Source organism: Ovis aries, chromosome 6 (genome assembly GCF_016772045.2).
Source record: "Ovis aries strain OAR_USU_Benz2616 breed Rambouillet chromosome 6, ARS-UI_Ramb_v3.0, whole genome shotgun sequence".
In the NCBI taxonomy this organism is placed as follows: domain Eukaryota; kingdom Metazoa; phylum Chordata; class Mammalia; order Artiodactyla; family Bovidae; genus Ovis; species Ovis aries.
Window position 1 is genome coordinate 65,728,976 of NC_056059.1, and position 16,394 is coordinate 65,745,369.

Here is a 16,394-nt window from a genome sequence, read left to right on the forward strand (position 1 = left end):
GTCAAAATAAAATCTTAAATATCCACTTTCAGAGTGTGAAGAGATCACTCTGTCCATAGAACATACCTTGAATAATATTCCTATAAAAATATATTTTAAAATATAGAATTTTATATTGTGCCAAAGAATAGCAAGGGGAGATAAGAAAGCCTTCCTCAGCAATCAATGCAAAGAAATAGAGGAAAACAATAGTATGGGGAAGACTAGAAATCTCTTCAAGAAAATTAGAGATACCAAGGGAACATTTCATGCAAAGATGGGTTCAATAAAGGACAGAAATGGTATGGCCCTAACAGAAGCAGAAGATATTGAGAAGAGGTAGCAAGAATACACAGAAAAACTGTACAAAAAAGATCTTCACAACCCAGATAATCACGACACTGTGATCACTCACTTAGAGCCAGACATCCTGGAATATGAAGTCAAGTGGGCCTTAGAAAGCATCACTATGAACAAAGCTAGTGGAGGTGATGGAATTCCAGTTGAGCTATTTCAAATCCTGAAAGATGACACCGTGAAAGTGCTGCGCTCAATATGCCAGCAAATTTGGAAAACTCAGCAGTGGCCACAGGACAGGAAAAGGTCAGTTTTCATTCCAATTCCAAAGAAAAGCAATGCCAAAGAATGCTCAAACTACCACACAATTGCACTCATCTCACGCCCTAGTAAAGTAATGCTTAAAATTCTCCAAGCGAGGCTTCAGCAGTATGTGAACCATGAACTTCCAGATTTTCAAGCTGGTTTTAGAAAAGGCAGAAGAACCAGAGATCAAAGTGCCAACATCCAATGGATCATGGACAAAGCAAGAGAGTTCCAGAAAAACATCTATTTCTGCTTTATTGACTATGCCAAAGCCTTTGACTGTGTGGATCACAAAAAAACTGTGGAAAATTCTGAAAGAGATGGGCATACCAAACCACCTGACTGCCTCTTGAGAATCCTTATGCACATCAGGAAGCAACAGTTAGAACTGGACATGGAACAACAGACTGGTTCCAAGTCGGAAATGGAGTAGTCAAAGCAGTATATTGTTACCCTGCTTATTTAACTTATATGCAGAGTACGTCATGAGAAACGCTGGGCTGGAGGAAGCACAAGCTGGAATCAAGATTGCCGGGAGAAATATCAAGAACCTCAGATATGCAGATAATACAACCCTTATGGCAGAAAGTGAAGAAAAACTAAAGAGCCTCTTGATGAAAGTGAAAGAGGAGGCTGAAAAGTTGGCTTAAAGCTCAACTTTCAGAAAACGAAGATCACGGCATCTGGTCCCATCACTTCATGGGAAATAGATGGGGAAACAGTAGAAACAGTGTCAGACTTTATTTTGGGGGGCTCCAAAATCACTGCAGATGGTGACTGCAGCCATGAAATTAAAAGATGCTTACTCCTTGGAAGGAAAGTTATGATCAACCTAGACAGCGTGTTAAAAACCAGAGACATTACTTTGCCAACAAAGGTCCGTCTAGTCAAGGCTATAGTTTTTCCAGTGGTCATGTATGGATGTGAGAGTTGGACTATAAAGAAAGTTGAGTGCTGAACAACTGATGCTTTTGAACCGTGGTGTTGGAGAAGACTCTTGAGAGTCCATTGGACTGCAAGGATATCCAACCAGCCCATCGTAAACGGGATCAGTCCTGGGTGTTCATTGGAAGGAGTGATGTCGAAGCTGAAACTCCAATATTTTGTCCACCTGATGTTAAGAGCTGACTCATTTGAAAAGACCATGATGCTGGGAAAGATTGTGGCAGGAGGAGAAGGGGATGACAGAGAATGAGATGTTGGATGGCACCATTGACTTGATGGACATGGCTTTGGGTGGACTCTGGGAGTTGGTGGTGGACAGGGAAGCCTGGTGTGCTGCAGTTCATGGGGTCACAAAGAGTCGGACAGAGCTAAGTGACTGAACTAAACTGAACTGAATGGCAGAATGCAAAGAGGAACTAAAAAGCTTCTTGCTGAAGGTGAAAAAGGAGAGTGTAATAGATGGCTTAAAACTCAACATTCAAAAACTAAGATCATGACATCCACAGCCATTATTTTATGGAAAAATAGAAGGGGAAAAAATAAAAACAGTGATGAACTTTATTTTCCTGGGCTGCAAAATCATTGCAGACAGTGACTGGAGCCGTGAAATTAAAAGACACTTGCACCTTGGAAGAAAAGCTGTGACAAAACCAGACAGTGTATTAAATTACAGAGACATCAGTTTGCAGACCAAGGTCTGTATAGTCAAAGCTATGGCATTCCAGTAGTCATGTATGGATGTGAGAGTTTGACCATAAAGAAGGCTGAGTGCCAAAGAATTGATACTTTTGAACTGTGGTGCTTGAGAAGACTCTTGAGAGTTCCTTGGACTGTAAGGAGATCAAAGCAGTCAATCCTAAAGAAAATCAACCCATATTCATGGGAAAAAAACTGATGCAAAGAGTGCACTCATTGGGAAAGACACTGATGGTAGGAAAGATTGAGGGCAGGAGGAGAAGGGGGAGACAGAGGATGAGATGGTTGGATGGCATCATCAAGTCAATGGATATGAGTTTGAGCAAGCTTCAGGAGATAATGAGAGACAGGGAAGCCTGGCCCACTGCAAATCACGGGGTCCCAGAGAGTAGGACATGACTGAGCAACTGAACAACAACAATGGCTCCTTTTCAGGGAAGAGACAAATTTAAATCAAGGTTTTATAAATGTATAAAATCCAAGGTATTGATTTAAAGTTGTATGTGTTTTAATCATTAGTTTATTAATCACTTATTACCTCATTTCTTAAAATCAGACACCAACTTGTTACTAGGCTTCTACACTATTTTAGTAAAATTCACTATGTAAAGAGAATGACAAATGGGTGAATTTATTTCACATAACCATTATATCTATTACTGTAAGCAAGAATCCCTTAGAAGAAAGGGATTAGCCATTATAGTCAACAAAAGAGTCAGAAATGTAGTACTTAATTGCAATCTCAAAAATGACAGAATGATCTCTGTTAGTTTCCAAGGCAAACCAATCAATATCATAGTAATTCAAGTCTATGCCCCAATCACTAATAACAAAGAAGCTCAAGTTAAACAGTTCTGTGAAGACCTACAAGATCTTCTAGAACTAACACCAAAAAAAAGATGTCCTTTTCATCATAGAGGACTGCAATGTAATAGTAAAAAGTCAAGATATACCTGGACTAACAAGTAAGTTTGACTTTGGGGTACAATATGAAGCAAGGCAAAGGCTGCCTCTTGAGAAATCTATATGCAGGTCAGGAAGCAACAGTTAGAACTGGACATAGAACAACAGACTGGGTCCAAATGGGAAAAGGAGTACATCAAGGCTGTATATTGTCATCCTGCTTATTTAACTTATATGCAGAGTACATCATGAGAAATGCTGGGCTGGAAGAAGCACGAGCTGGAATCAAGATTGCCAGGAGAAATATCAATAATCTCAGATATGCAGATGACACCACCCTTATGGCAGAAAGTGAAGAGGAACTAAAAAGCCTCTTGATGAGAGTGAAAGTGGAGAGTGAAAAGGTTGGCTTAAAGCTCGATATTCAGAAAATGAAGATCATGGCATCTGATCCCATCACTTCATGGGAAATAGATGGGGAAACAGTGGACACGGTGTCAGACTTTATTTTTTGGGGCTCCAAAATCACTGCAGATGGTGACTGCAGCCATGAAATTAAAAGATATTTACTCCTTGGAAGAAAAGTTATGACCAACCTAGATAGCATATTGAAAAGCAGAGACATTACTTCGTCAACAAAGATCTGTCTAATCAAGGCTATGGTTTTTCCAGTGGTCATGTATGGATGTGAGAGTTGGACTGTGAAGAAAGCTGAGTGCTGAAGAATTGATGCTTTTGAACTGTGGTGTTGGAGAAAATTTGAGAGTCCCTTGGACTGCAGGAAGATCCAACCAGTCCATTCTAAAGGAGATCAGTCTTGGGATTTCTTTGAAAGGACTGATGTTGAAGCTGAAACTCCAATACTTTGGCCCCCTCATGTGAAGAGCTGACTCATTGGAAAAGACTCTGATACTGGGAGGGACTGTGGGCAGAAGGAAAAGGGGACGACAGAGGATGAGATGGCTGGATGGCATGACTGACTCAATAGACATGAGTTTGTGTGGACCTCGGGAGTTGGTGATGGACAGGGAGACCTGGTGTGATGCGATTTTTGGGGTAACAAAGAGTTGGACATGACTGAGTGACTGAACCGAACTGAACTGAAAGGCTTAGAGTTCTGCCAAGAGAACTCACTGGTCATAGCAAACACCCTCTTCCAACAACACAAGAGAAGACTCTACATGTGTATATCACCCGATGGTCAGTACTGAAATCTGATTAATTCTAATCTTTGCAGCCATAGATGGAGAATTTCTATACAGGTAGCAAAAACAAGACCAGGAGCTGACTGTGGCTTAGGTCATGAACTCCTTATTGCAAAATTCAGACTTAAAGTGAATAAAGTAGGGAAAACTACTAGACCATTCAAATATGACCTAAATCAAATGGCTTATGATTATACAGTGGAAGTGAGAAACAGATTCAAGGGATTATATCTGATAGAGAGAGTGACTGAAGAACTACTGATGGATGTTTGTGACATTGTACACAAGACAGGAATCAAGACCATCCCCAAGAAATAGAAAGGCAGAAAGGCAAAATGGCTGTCTGAGGAGGCCTTACAAATAGCTAAGAAAAGAAAAGAAGGTAAAGGTAAATGAGAAAAGGAAAGACATACCCATTTGAATGCAGAGTTCCAAAGAATAACAAGAAGAGATAAGACTTCCTCCATGATCAATGCAAAGAAATAGAGGAAAACAATAGAATGGGAAAGACCAGAGATCTGTTCAAGAAAATCAGAGATACCAAGGGAACGTTTCATGCAAAGATGGGCACAATAAAGGACAGAAATGGTCTGGACCTAACAGAAGCAGAAGATATTAAGAAGAGGTGGCAAGAATACACAGAAGAACTATACAAAAAGATCTTCATGACCCAGATAATCTCAATGGTGTGATTACTCACCTAGAGCCAGACATCTTGGAATGCAAAGTCAAGTGGGCCTTCGAAAGCATCACTATGAACAAAGCTAATGGAGGTGATGGAATTCCAGTGGAGCTATTTCAAATCCTAAAAGATGATGCTGTGAAAGTGCTGCACTCAATATGCCAGCAAATCTGGAAAACTAGGCAGTGGCCACAGGACTGGAAAAGATGAGTTTTCGTTCCAACCTCAAAGAAAGGCAATGCTAAAGAATGCTCAAACTACTGCACGATTGCATTCATCTCACACACTAGCAAGGTAATGCTCAAAATTCTCCAAGCCAGGCATCAACAATACGTGAACTGAGAACTTCCAGATGTTCAAGCTGGATTTAGAGAAGGCAGAGGAACCAGAGATCGAATTGACAACATTTGTTGAATCATTGAAAAAGCAAGAGGGTTCCAGAAAAACAACTGTTTCTTCTTTATTGATTATGCCAAAGCCTTTGACTCTGTGGATCACAACAAACTGTAGATAATTCTTAAAGGTATGGGAATAACACACCACCTCACTAGCTTCCTGAGAAATCTGTATGCAGGTCAAGAAACAGCAGTTAGAACTGGAGATGGAACAAGAGACTGGTTCCAAATCGGGAAATGACTACGTCAAGGCTGTATATTGTCATCCTGCTTATTTAACTCACATGCAGAGTGTACCATACAAAATGCCAGGCTAGATGAAGCACAAGCTGGAATCAAGATTTCCAGGGGAAATATCAATAACCTCAGATACTGAGATGACACTGCCATTACTACAGAAACAAAGACGAACTAAAGAGCCCTTTGATGAAAGTCAAGAGAAGAGTGAAAAGCTGGCTTAACGCTCAATACTCGGAAAACACAGATCATGGCTTCTGGACCCATCACTTCATGGCATATAGATGGGGAAACAATGGAAACAGTGACACACTTTATTTTGGGGGGCTCCATAATCACTGCAGATGGTGACTTCAGCCATGAAATTAAAAGACACTTGCTTCTTGAAAGGAAAGCTATGACCAATAGTATATTAAAAAGCAGAGACATTACTTTGCCAACAAAGGTCCGTCTACTCAAGGCTATGGTTTTTCTAGTGGTCATGTATGGATGTGAGAGTTGGACTGTAAAGAAAGCTGAGCGCTGAAAAAATGATGCTTTTGAACTGTGGTATTGTAGAAGACTCTTGAGTACCTTGGACTGCAAGGAAATCCAACATGTCAATCCTAAAGGAAATCAGTCCTGAATATTCATTGGAAGGACTGATGCTAAAGCTAAACTTCCAATACTTTCTCCACTTAATGTGAAGAACTGACTCATTTGAAAAGACTCTGATGCTGGGAAAGATTGAAAGCAGGAGGAGAATGGGCCAACAGAATGAGATTGTTGATGGCATCACTGATTTGATGGACATGAGTTTAAGCAAGCTCCAGGGGCTGGTGATGGACAGGGAAGCCTGGGGTGTTTCAGTCCATTGGATCACAAAGAGTTGGACACAACTGAGCAACTGAAATGAAATGAAAGAGAATGCATTTGTACAGTCAATATATTGATTTGAGACTATTAAGCATAAAATGATACATTATTGTACTAGATTAATCATAAGGAATAAAGTATTCTCTGTAAAATTATGATTTATAATTACACAATTATGCTGTAAATTTCAGAGCTTACTTTATGCCAAAGCCTTTGACTGTGTGGATCACAACAAACTCTGGACAATTCTGAAAGAGATAGGAATACCAGACCACCTGACATGCTGCTTTGGAAACCTGTATGCAGGTCAGGAAGCAACAGTTAGAACTGGACATGGAACAACAGACTAGTTTCAAATCGGGAAAGAAGTCTCTCAAGGCTGTATATTGTCACCCTGCCTATTCAACTTATGTGCATTGTACATCATGAGAATCGCTGGGCTGGATGAAGCACAAGCTGGAATCAAGATTGCCAGGAGTAATATCAACAACCTCAGATATGCAGATGACACCACCCTTATGGCAGAAAGTGAAGAAGAAAGTGTCTCTTCATGAAAGTGAAAGAGGAGAGTGAAAAAGTTGGCTTAAAGCTCAAAATTGAGAAAACTAAGATCATGGCATCTGATCCCATCACTTCATGGGAAATAGATGGGAAACAGTGGAAACAGTGGCTGACTTTATTTTGGAGGCTCCAAAATCACTGCAGATGGTGATTACAGCCATGAAATTAAAAGATGCTTACTCCTTGGAAGGAAAGTTATGACCAACCTAGACAGCATATTAAAAAGCAAAGACATTACTTTGTCAACAAATGTCTGTCGAGTCAAGGCTATGGTTTTTCCAGTGGTCATGTATGGATGTGAGAGTTGGACTTAAAGAAGGCCGAGCGCCAAAGAATTGATGCTTTTGAACTGTGGTGTTGGAGAAGACTCTTGAGAGTCCCTTGGACTGCAAGGAGATCCAACCAGTCCATCCTAAAGGAGATCAGTCCTGGGTGTTCATTAGAAGGACTGATGTTGAAGCTGAAATTCCAACACTTTGGCCACCTAATGCAAAGAACTGACTTGTTTGGAAAGCCCTGATGCTGGGAAAGATTGAGGGCAAATGGAGAAGGGTATGACAAAGGATAAGATGGTTGGATGGAAACACTGACTCAATGGACATGAGTCTGAGTGAACTCCGGGAGTTGGTGATGGACAGGGAAGCCTGGTGTTCTGTGGTTCATGGGGCCACAAAGAGGCGGACATGACTGAGCAACTGAACTGAACTGAACTGATATTGATAATAAGTTATGTGGGAAAGGTTGCATTAATTTGTCCAGAGAATAGTGAGTCTTTTTGTAGTTGACTATAGTAAGACAACGTAGAAGTTAGCATTTACTCAGTAGTCTAGTAACAATGTTTCTACACATGAATATGGATCTCAGATGTTTGGAATTCATGCATGAATACCCCCATTCACTAGACGTAAATTTAGGAACTTCATTCAGATGATCCTGGTAACCACACTTTGAGAAACTTCTGTAGAATCGAACTTACCCACAGAGATTCAGAAATGTGAAAACATGTAAGTGTAAGTTGGATCTATCCGCCTGGATCAGATGTATATCACCCAAGTGGACAGACAGCAATATATTCAACAAAATGCTAATGTATTTGTTAAAATGAAAACCATAACTCAGGCAAAGCAGTACAGAGAGGTCACTAAGGTAGTCAATTACAAACAAAAAGCTGCTTAGAAACTTTAGACTTGAAATAAAATATCTATGGATTCAATAAAATGACATCAAGGTATAAATTGTTAATATCTCACAAAAAACCCTGTAAATTGTGCAGAATGGTTACTGCCACCTCCATTTCTATGAAAAAATATGAAAATATAGAAATTTACAAAGGACACAATAATCCTTCACATTTCCATCACTCAGAATTAACAAATGTTAACATTTTAGTATATTTCATTCTTAAATAGCTTGATTTCTTGATTTTTAAATGTACACAATTTACATTATACATATGCTAAATGCAGATATTGTCCCTTAACTTATTAAGATTATAAAGTTACTGATGAAGACACTTTAGTCCCTTCTCTCCTTTACAAAATATTGCAAGCTTTTCCTTGAGTCATGCATAACTGTGAGTCATGCATAAGCTGTCAGAAATAATGTTCATTTACAGTATGGCAACTGTCTGTTGCCATACTGTCACCATCAGCTGTTAACTCATTATGCTGCTACTGTCCATTTAAAATGTATCCAGGGATATTCACAGCATGCATGCTCAGTATAGCAGCCAGAAAGATATTTTATGTTTGTAGATATGAAAAATGATACATGAGGATAAGTTCACATAAAGATATTACACTATTAAGTCATTCCAAGCACATAAAGAACTAAGCAAATAAAAGAATTGGAAATGTCACACTCCAAAAAGAAGAGTAAAATTAAAAAAAAAAAGAGGGATTGATATATAAGATGATATAAAAAGCCTCTTGATGAAAGTGAAAGAGGAGAGTGAAAAGTTTGGCTTAAAGCTCAACATTCAGAAAACGAAGATCATAGCATCTGGTCCCATCACTTCATGGGAAATAGATGGGGAAACAGTGGAAACAGTGTCAAGACTTTTTTTTTGGGGGGGGGGCTTCAAAATCACTGCAGATGATGACTGCAGCCATGAAATTAAAAGACGCTTACTCCTTGGAAGGAAAGTTATGACCAACCGAGATAGCATATTCAAAAGCAGAGACATTACTTTGCCAACAAAGTTCCGTCTAATCAAGGCTATGGTTTTTCCAGTGGTCATGTATGGATGTGAGATTTGGACGGTGAAGAAAGCTGAGCGCCAAAGAATTGATGTTTTTGAACTGTGGTGTTGGAGAAAACTCTTGAGAGTCCCCTGGACTGCAAGGAGATCCAACCAGTCCATTCTAATGGAGATCAGCCCTGGGATTTCTTTGGAAGGACTGATGCTAAAGCTGAAACTCCAATACTTTGGCCACCTCACATGAATATGTGACTCATTGGAAAAGACTCTGATGCTGGGAAGGATTGGGGGCAGGATGAGAAGGGGACGACAGAGGATGAGATGGCTGGATGACATCACCAACTCTATGGACATGAGTTTGCATGAACTCCGGGAGTTGGTGATGGACAGGGAGGCCTGGCGTGCTGCGATTCACGGGGTCGCAAAGAGTCAGACACGACTGAGCAACTGAACTGTACTGCACTGAACTCTTAGATGGAAGAATTTTAAAAATTGCATACATATTATGGTTCTAAAATAAAAGTATAAAAATCCTAAAATGGGGATAATTTTTACAAGATTTTGGGGAAAGGGAGATTTTTACCTAAATCATAGTGGTCATAGGCAAAATTTGGTGAAAATTAAAAAGGGAGCTATTCTTTGCAGAGAACACAGTATACACAGTCACTAAAGTAGAAATGTACAAGCTGTTGTAGACCATATCACAAGACGACCTAGACTATGACTCATTAGGTGAGGAGCAGATTTGAAAACTGGGTCAACTGCTTAAAAAGCTCTAAAAATAGGTTTTTAAAAATGATTTTTTGCAGTTAGATGTTCTATAAATCATTGGTCTTATTATTAGATATTATGCATTAGTATTATTTCCATTTCCCTCCATACTTGGGAACTGTTACCTACTCTGTGCCCTCATGATAATTTATAGCATAACCACATTATAGTTTCTATGGGGTTGTGAGGCAAAGAAATGTCTTCACCATTGTTCACTTAAGACACTGAACTTTTTCTCATATAATTTTATATGTATATGTATATATATATATATATAGTTTGGTTTGGTGGAATTTGCAAAAGGTGATAGGAATGAGTATAGATTCTTGAACAAGTTTTCATCGTAGTAAAAACCATCCTTCAGAGTCTGGTACCTGGTGGAGCAAAATGTGGAGGTGGAGGGGGAGAAGGGAATCATGGCAGGTAACTGGCAGGTGGCTAATGCCTTAGTGCAGGTGTGAGACGTCAAGGATGAGACTTGCACGGCACAGAGGAAATGAGAAAAAGTGCAACCTGTGAGACAAGGAGGCAGAAGAAGAAGAGCACATTGATCACTTGGATATAAAGTAATGAACAAGAGGGGAACAGAAACAGGCCCTTATTGGGAAACTCATATTAGCTTTTTCTCTTCATTGTCTTTAAAAACAGAAAGGAATAAAGTCAGTTAGGGCACAAATAAAAGTTTAAGAATGAATATGTACATATTGTGCAGATGAAAAATAGAATTAATACATTCAAAGAAAGTGGGATGTAGTTAAAAATAGTAAATTAATCAAGAAGATGATCCGTGAAAGTTGGATCATCTATTACATGTATATATATGTATATGTATATACACAGTCAACTTTCTATATCAAGTGTTCTACATCTGCAGATTCAACCACCACAGATCAAAAATATTCAGGAAATAACTTCCAGAACGTTTTGAAAGGCAGAGCTTAAATTTGCCACATGGCCTGAAACTATTGACAAGTCATTTGCATTGTGTTAGCGTTACAAGTAATCTAGAGATGATTCAAAGCATACAGGAGCCTGTTGGTTGGTTGTATGCAGATACTATGCCATTTCATATAAGGGGCTTGAGTATCCACAAATTTTAGTATACTTGGGTGGTCTTGGAACCAATTCCCCATGGAGACCAAAAGATGATTGCACATCTACATGTATAATAATAACATGTTAAACAATATTTTTATGATTTTGAAGTGTAAGGAATAGAACTCAAAGGAAATTATAATGTTGAGTTAAAGGACATTTAAACAGAAAAATATACATAAAATAAATATGGGAAACATATACTAACATTTATAACTCATGAGTTAGTGCTTATAGGAAAAAATGACTCTACAATTATTTTTTCTTACAGCAACAGAATGAAAGAAAAAAATATTCTCTAGCCACTGTCTATTCTGGCGTCCTATGGAATGACACAGTAAGACATGCTAGGCAATACTAATTTTAATCACTTTCAAGATTGATTTATTTTCAATTTCAAGTTCAGTCTGATGAAAGGTATATTAATGGCAGCTTGAGATTCTGGAAGTAAAGAACACGAGAAGCAGTAATTTAAAGTGTTCTACACGTAGTCGTCTACCTTGACAGGGAAAATGACTATGGGCATTCAATTACTGGACTCCTTTTTTGTTTACACTAATGCTACTTAATTTGAATCTTGTCTGTAGAGAGAGGTGTCCTTTAAATATTTTTTAATATGCCTTTGGTAAATAAAATATATGATGCATTGTCCCCCAGTTAGAATATTGTGACACTGGGCCATTGTCATCATGGCACTAGGAAATGTAAGGTGTGTATATAGATGACATTATCAACAACGTGTAAAGCATTTTACCACTTTGCAAAGTTCTTCACATTATTCTCATTTGTTGTTTAACAGTATATCCGTAGCAGTTATGTCTATTACAGTTGATTGAGTGCCTTCTCATGACAGTGCCAAGTGCTATGTAGCACATGCTTTACAACAGAATTTATCAATCTTGGATCAAGAGTAGCATCCTGAGTGTCTTTAAATTCATACAGTACTAATTAAAAAAAAAAACTCCCATGTTATTTTGTTAGTAAACAATATGAGCCTCTTCTGAATTATCTGAAAGTTCATTTGATAATCAAATACTAATGTATTTCAGGTCCTGTTTTGGAATTTAAATTTGCAATCACATATTATTTACCAAGTGAGACCCTAAAGAAACAACATTTAATATTAAATGCAATGCTTCTCAAACTGAAGTCCAAAACTGAGACATCTGTAGACATATTCCTGGAATGCTAAATGCTTGGGGTTCAGGTTTCCGTTTCAGAGAACAGAATCCTCTAAAGCTAGTTTTAGCAGAAAGACTTTCAAAAAAGGGGCAAAATTCTATAGCTGATTTGCACAATATGGAGTTTGCTTCCTTCCATGTTTTTTTATTTTTCTGAATATATCAAATCTAGTAAAATAATTTCTGTTTGTAGCTAGGTTAATATATTTTTAAAATGTCATTTGAAAATATAGTATAGAAAAAATACAAAGTAATCAGTGACAATATTCCCAAGACTACAACTTGAGGGAGGAAATCCAGTCTTATTTTTAGAAATAATGGATTGTAGGAAACCAACTATCAGATTAAGTCCTGGAATCTTATTTGCCTTCCTCCTAAAAGTAAAGAGGGCTTCCCTGATAGCTCAGTTGGTAAAGAATCTGCATGCAATACAGGAGACCCCAGTTCGATTCCTGGTTGGGAAGATCCCTTGGAGAAGGGATAGGCTGCCCACTCCAGTATTCTTGAGCTTCCCTTGTGGCTCAGTGGTAAAGGATCCATCTGCAATGCGGAAGACCTGGGTGAGAAAATCCCCTGGAGAAGGGAAAGGCTACCCACTCCAGCATTCCGGCCTAGAGAATCCCATAAACTATACAATCCAAAGAGTCAGACATGACTGAGTGACTTTCACTTCACTTCACTTTAAAAGTAAAGTTTAGAATTTCATAGGTAAACGTTTAGCCACAAAATTTTAATTTTAGTTTTGCTTCAAGAATATGTAACCTTTTCCCATTTTCAGTTAAGAATTTGACACATTATTCTTATAATATAAATTTGTATATTTAAATATCTTAAATGTATAATATATTGACAATAAATATCATCTTTGCAACAGTTGTGTTTACATGTCTCCTTCATTTTCTAAATATTTCTTGAAAGCAATAACATTTCTTACTTATCTTTTCACAAATCAAATATCTAATGAATGTATGTGGTTGATGTTGATTGGGCATATATTCATACATTTTGTCTTTCTATCATCAGCATGTTGACAGAAAAGCAGCATTATAAGTGGACCCACAAATCAAATGATTTTTCAAAGAAATTCTTAATTATTTTCACTATACTTGCTTAGTGTGGTATATTTACCTTCAATCACCAATAAATCATGTCAGTTGCAAGAATCACTAATTTTTTTATTGTCACTGGCAAAGATAAATTCAAAATTAAAGTATCGTTAGATGACTAAAATAAAGTTAGATATTTTGCTGAGCTAGAGAGGCTTTCCCCAGCAGAAAGATTTAGCTTTTCATTGAGACTGTATAAGATGTCAGTGTGTATATAACATTACACATTAATATTATAATTAAAATGGTTTTTATTCATTCACTGTACACAACACACAAACACACACACACACATATAAACACACAAATCTTTCACCATTCTATGTCCAATATTGTAGGATACAGCAATGATTAAAAGACTGATAAGGAGTATGCATTCATGGATTTTCAGTTCTAATGAATTAACACACAATAAAAATATAAATAAACAAACAAGATAAAGCAGAAAGTGATATGTAGAGAAATAGGACAGAGGAGTGTGATGGGACTGACTGTGGTAGTACACAACATTACACAGAGGACTTAGCAGAGCTCTCTTGTGAGGTGACATCTGTGCTAAGATCTGAATGACAAAGTTGTCAGCCATGTGAAAATCTGGATGAAGGACTCTCCAGGGAGAAGCAAGTGTAGGGTGTGATGATGGAATTATCTTGATTTATTTGCAGGATTGAGAGAAAGGGAATGTGACTACAGACTAGACTGAGGGGCAGAGGGCTGGGGAAAAAAGTTGGAAAGGAAGCCAGGGCCCTATTTTTCTGTCTTTAGCAATGATTCCTTTGTCTCCTGTCCTAGGCTGGAGGCCTCCAGAGAGAAAGCAGTTATCTGGAACTAATGATGTAAGAATTTTCTTAGGTATTCTACATGTGAGTTATTTTTATTAATTTGTTATCATATCTATTCCTTTTAGACATTTTAGAAAATAAAAGCTGAAAATGATCTCCGATTTCAAATCTAAGGCACTGCTATGATGGTTTTCTTTTCCTTTTTACTTTCTTAGCTATTTAGATTAAAGATCAACAAATTCTTTTGATAAATACTTAATGAATAAATATGTTAGGCCTTCTAGGTTATATGATTCCTGTCATGACATCTCAGTTCTGCTGTTGTGTCTGAAATCAGTCAAAGACAAATGCAAAGAAAAGACCATGACTGTGTTTCAGATACAATTTTATTTATGGATACAAATTAAATTTCATACAATTTTCACGTGTCACCAAGTATTATACAACCATGCAAATATATCAAAGAGCAGTCTCAGCTAGCTGGTTGTACAAAACAGCAGGCCAGCCAGATTTGATGACAGCCATATTGAGCCAACCCTTCGTTTAGACACATAGATGTAGATATAGCTGTATTCATCTCTCTACATACATGCATGTCCAGTCCTGTCTGACTCTTTCAACTTCGTGGACTGCAGCATGCCAGTCCTTCACCATCTCCCAGAGCTTGCTCAAACTCATGTGCATTGAGTCAGCAATGCCATCCAACCATTTCATCCTCTGTTCTCCCCTTCTCCTGCCTTTGATCTTTCCCAGCATCAGGGTTTTTCTAATGAGTCAGCTGTTTGCATCAGGTGGCCAAAGTATCGGAACTTCAGCTTCAGCATTAGTCCTTCCAGTGAATATTCAGGGTTGATTTCCATTAGCATTGACTGATTTGATCTCCTTGCAGTCCAAGGGACTCTCAAGAGTCTTCTCCCTCCCCATATATGGAGGGAGGAGGGAAGGGGGTTCAGGATGGGGAACACGTGTACACCCGTGGTGGATTCATGTTGATGTATGGCAAAACCAATACAATATTGTAAAGTAATTAGCCTCCAATTAAAATAAATAAATTTAAATTAAAAAAAATAATTTTAAAAAAGGGTCTTCTCCAACATTACAGTTCAAAAGCATTTGGTGCTCAGCCTTCTTTATGGTCCAAATCCCACATCCGTGCATGACTATTGGATAAACCATAGCTTTGATTATACAGACCTTTGTTGGAAAAGTAATGTCTCTGTGTTTTAATATGCATTTAATCCTTTTAAAATATGCATGTTATAAGTAATTAATTTAAAAAGACAAGACCAAAAGATATTACCTGTTTTAGAAATTTTTGATTCTTAGTAATTTTTGTCTCATTTTATGGCAGGTAAAAGGAACACATTTCCCACCACTTTAGCAATTGTTGTTCAGTTGTGTCTGACTCTGCAACCACATGAACTACAAGATAACATGACAGGCTTCCCTGTCCTTTACTATCTCCCAGAGTTTGCTCAAATTCATATCTATTGACTCAGTGATGCAAACCAACCATCTTGTCATTCCCTTCATTCTGTCATCCAGTGTCATTCCCTTCTCCTCCTGCCTTCAATCTTTCCCAGCATCAGAGTCTTTTCTAATGAGTCAGCTCTTCACATCAGGTGGCCAAAGTATTGCAGCTTCAGCTTCAGCATCAGTCCTTCCAATGAATATTCAGGACTGATTTCCTTTAGGATTGACTGGTTTGATCTCCTTGCTGTCGAAGGGACTCTCAAGAGTCTTTAGCACCACAGTTCAAAAGCAACAATTCTTTGGCACTCAGCCTTCTTTATGGGCCAACTCTCGCATCCATACAGGACTACTGGAAAAATCATAGCTTTGACTAGATGGACTTTGTGGGCAAAGTGATGTCTCTGCTTTTTAATATGTTGTCTATGTTTGTCATAGCTTTTCTTCCAAGGAGCCAGTGTCTTTTAATTTAATGGCCCTGGTCATCATCCACAGTGACTTTTTTAGCCCAAGAAAATAAATTCTGTTACTGTTTCCATTGTTTCCCCATCTACTTGCAATGAAGTGATGTGATTGGATGCCATGATCTTTGTTATTTGAATGTTGAGTTTTAAGCCAGCTTTTCACTCTTCTCTTTCACCCTCATCAAGAGACTCTTAGTTTTTCTTCCCTTTCTGCCATTGGGGTGGTGTCATTTGCATACATAAGGCTATTGATATTTCTCCTGG